General features: G+C 47.5%; 1 long non-coding RNA gene across 1 annotated transcript; it reads right to left on the reverse strand.

The window, feature by feature from the left end:
* Positions 1 to 75: 75 nt before the first annotated feature.
* LOC117320316 lies at positions 76 to 2,357 on the reverse strand. The gene is made up of 3 exons (XR_004531005.1): positions 2,335 to 2,357; positions 1,385 to 1,472; positions 76 to 208 (listed from the first exon to the last, which is right to left on the reverse strand). It is a non-coding gene; the product is annotated as an uncharacterized LOC117320316 (long non-coding RNA).
* Between the last annotated feature and the right edge of the window lie 2,097 nt (positions 2,358 to 4,454).

The following is a 4,454-nucleotide window of genomic DNA, read 5'->3' on the forward strand; positions in this document are numbered from 1 at the left end:
TTTAAAAAATTTCCCCCAGTATTTCATGAGTATAGCAGAAAGGATGTCAGAAAACGACAGAGATCTTACTTGTTGGTCTTGCGTTGGTGGGACAGTGCCATGTTCTTATCATTGACTGTGTCCAGCAATGCTCCGGCTAGTGCCTGTAGGTCAGCCATGGCCTGGGCGGTAGGGGGCACTCCCATGTTGTCTCCAAGTACCTGGCTCACTGTGGTGGTTACAAGGAGACGTTATACAAGGTCAGACAAACACCAACAACTATCTCTGGTTAAACACCCAATAGGATACATTACATATCAGACAACACAGAACTGTAACAATACAATAATTCCAATACTTCACACATGCATTACAAACTAAAAGTAACAGTACACAAGGCATACAGGACCAATATTACAGAAAAGATCTTATAATACTGAAAATACACTCGTATTATACAAAATATCTAATACAATTGTAACAGAATACACAGATTACAGCAATCAAAACACCTGGTTTGTATGAGATAATCAATAACACTGACCTAGTTTCTGTGAGTTGAACCAGTGACCTAGTTTCTGTAAGGTGAACCAGTGACCTAGTTTCTGTGAGGTGAACCTGTGATCAAGTTTCTGTGAGGTGAACCAGTGACCTAGTTTCTGTGAGGTGAACCAGTGACCTAGTTTCTGTGAGGTGAACCTGTGACCAAGTGTCTGTGAGGTGAACCAGTGACCAAGTTTCTGTGAGGTGAACCAGTGACCTAGTTTCTGTGAGGTGAACCAGTGACCTAGTTTCTGTGAGGTGAACCTGTGACCAAGTTTCTGTGAGGTGAACCAGTGACCTAGTTTCTCTGAGGTGAACCTGTGACCAAGTTTCTGTGAGGTGAACCATTGACCTATTTCTGTGAGGTGAACCTGTGACCAAGTTTCTGTGAGGTGAACCTGTGACCAAGTTTCTCTGAGGTGAACCAGTGACCTAGTTTTTGTGAGGTGAACCTGTGACCTAGTTTCTGTGAGATGAACCACTTACCTTGTTTTTGTGAGATGACCAGTGACCTAGTTTCTGTGAGGTGAAATAGTGACATAGTTTCTGTGAGATGAACCACTAACCTTCTTTTTTGTGAGATGAACCAGTGACCTAGCTTCTGTGAGATGAACCACTAACCTTTTTTGTGAGATGAACAAGTGACCTAGTTTCTGTGAGATGAACCACTAACCTTCTTTTTTGTGAGATGAACCAGTGACCTAGCTTCTGTGAGATGAACCACTAACCTTGTTTTTGTGAGATGACCAGTGACATAGTTTCTGTGAGGTGAACCAGTGACCTAGTTTCTGTGAGATGAACCACTAACCTTGTTTTTGTGAGATGAACCAGTGACCTAGTTTCTGTGAGATGAACCACTAACCTTGTTTTTGTGAGATGACCAGTCCACCTCCACGACTTTGACTGAGCTTCATCATTCCTGTCCTGGTTTTCTTCCTTTCTAATAAACTCTGAAATCACAGAACAATGTTACAAGAAGTATGTAGGTAATCTGTACTTAACACTGTAAACCGATTGTAAAAATTGAAAACTTCATTTATTTCATATATAACAATTGATATAATCACTTTTGTTGGCCTGAATGGAAGGGCGAGGGGTTTTACTGTGGGAGGATACCAGATTACCCAGAGAAAGTTCACGTGGTCAGGCAGGTGACCACCATACCTGATACACATCAGATCGGGGAATTGAGTCTCAGCCCCCTACAGGTAAAAGGCAAGCATGTTACCACTGTGCCACCCGACCACCCTGTATACCCCATCCCTACAGCCTACTTTACCTTGTACTTTGACACTGTGCCACCCGACCACCCTGTATACCCCATCTGTGCCACCCGACCACCCTGTATACCCCATCCCTACAGCCTATTTTACCTTGTACTTTGACACTGTGCCACCCGACCACCCTGTATACCCCATCACTACAGCCTACTTTACCTTGTACTTTGACACTGTGCCACCCGACCACCCTGTATACTCCATCACTACAGCCTACTTTACCTTGTACTTTGACACTGTGCCACCCGACCACCCTGTATACCCCATCACTACAGCCTACTTTACCTTGTACTTTGACACTGTGCCACCCGACCACCCTGTATACTCCATCTGTGCCACCCGACCACCCTGTATACTCCATCTGTGCCACCCGACCACCCTGTATACCCCATCTGTGCCACCCGACCACCCTGTATACTCCATCACTATAGCCTATTTTACCTTGTACTTTGACACTGTGCCACCCAACCACCCTGTATACCCCATCTGTGCCACCCGACCACCCTGTATACTCTATCACTACAGCCTACTTTACCTTGTACTTTGACACTGTTGCCACCCGACCACCCTGTATACTCCATCTGTGCCACCCGACCACCCTGTATACTCCATCTGTGCCACCCGACCACCCTGTATACCCCATCACTACAGCCTACTTTACCTTGTACTTTGACACTGTGCCACCCGACCACCCTGTATACCCCATCTGTGCCACCCGACCACCCTGTATACTCCATCACTACAGCCTACTTTACCTTGTACTTTGACACTGTGCCACCCGACCACCCTGTATACCCCATCACTACAGCCTACTTTACCTTGTACTTTGACACTGTGCCACCCGACCACCCTGTATACCCCATCACTACAGCCTACTTTACCTTGTACTTTGACAATGTGCCACCCGACCACCCTGTATACTCCATCACTACAGCCTACTTTACCTTGTACTTTGACAATGTGCCACCTGACCACCCTGTAAACTCCATCTGTGCCACCCGACCACCCTGTATACTCCATCACTACAGCCTACTTTACCTTGTACTTTGACACTGTGCCACCCGACCACCCTGTATACCCCATCTGTGCCACCCGACCACCCTGTATACTCCATCACTACAGCCTACTTTACCTTGTACTTTGACACTGTGCCACCCGACCACCCTGTAAACTCCATCTGTGCCACCCGACCACCCTGTATACTCCATCACTACAGCCTACTTTACCTTGTACTTTGACACCTGTGCCACACCCAACCACCCCCGGACAAACCTGTATTACAACATCTGTGCCACCCCGACCATCCTGTATTACTCCATCTACTACAGCTACTTTACTCTGGATACTTGGACACAATGTTGCCACACGACCACCCTGTTACTCCATCTGTGCCCCCGAACACCATTGCTTACCCCAATCTGTGCCAGACCCACCTGTATCTACATAACTCCATCTGTGCCACCGACAACCCTGTATACTCCATCGGTGCCACCCGAAACCACCCTGTATACCCCATATGTGCCACCCGACACCATGTATAATACATCCTAGAGCCTATTCTTGACCTTGACTTTGACACCTGTGCCAACCCAACAAACCAATGGATCAAACAAATCATGTGCACACCAATCCGACACCTGTATACTCCATCTGTGCCACTCAGACACCGGTATACTCCATCTGTACCCCCCCGACACCCTGTATACTCCCATCTGCGCACCCCGACACCTGTATACTCCATCTGGGCCACCCGACCACCCTGTAACTAAATTCATGTGCCACCCGACCACCATGTATACTCCATCTGTACCACCCGACCACCCTGAACCCCATAACTACAGCCTAATTTACCTGTACTTTGAGACATGTGCCACCGATCCAACCTGTATACCCATCTGTATGCCAACCCGACCACACCCTGGATACTCCATCACTCACGCCTACTTTACCTTTGTACGTTGACACTGTGCCAACCCGACCACCTGTTACCCTATCACTACAGCCTATTACCTTTTTGCTATATTGACACTGTGCACATCCGACCACCCTGTATACCCCCATACTACAGCCTACTTACCTGGTACTTTGACAATGTGCCAACCAAACCCACCCTGTATTACTCCATCACTACAGCGTTACTTTACACTTGACTTTGACATGTGCCACCCGACACACCCTGTAAACTCCCTCTGTGCCACCCGGCACCACCCTGTATACTCCACACTACAGCCTACTTACATGTACTTTGACACTGTTGCCACCCGAACCACCTTGTATACCCAATCTGTGCACCCGACCATCCTGTTATAATCCATCACTACAGCCACTTACCTTTTGTACTTTGACCGTTGCCACACACCCGACCAAACGCGGTAAAATCCATCTGTGGCCAAATAACAACCCGATCAACCTGTTATACCCCACCTGTGACACCCAGACCACCCTGTCTACCACATCTGGCCACACGACCACCAGTATATACCCATTAATACAGCATACTTACCTGTACTTTGGAACTTGCCACCCGACCACCCGTATATCCATTTGCCACCAACACCCTGTATAACCATTGTGCACCCGACCAAACGTATACTCCATCACTACACGCCTATTTACCTTGACTTGACACTGTTGCCACATACCGACCACCCTGTA

The sequence above is a fragment of the Pecten maximus genome, unplaced genomic scaffold, assembly GCF_902652985.1.
Source record: "Pecten maximus unplaced genomic scaffold, xPecMax1.1, whole genome shotgun sequence".
Lineage (NCBI taxonomy): Eukaryota > Metazoa > Mollusca > Bivalvia > Pectinida > Pectinidae > Pecten > Pecten maximus.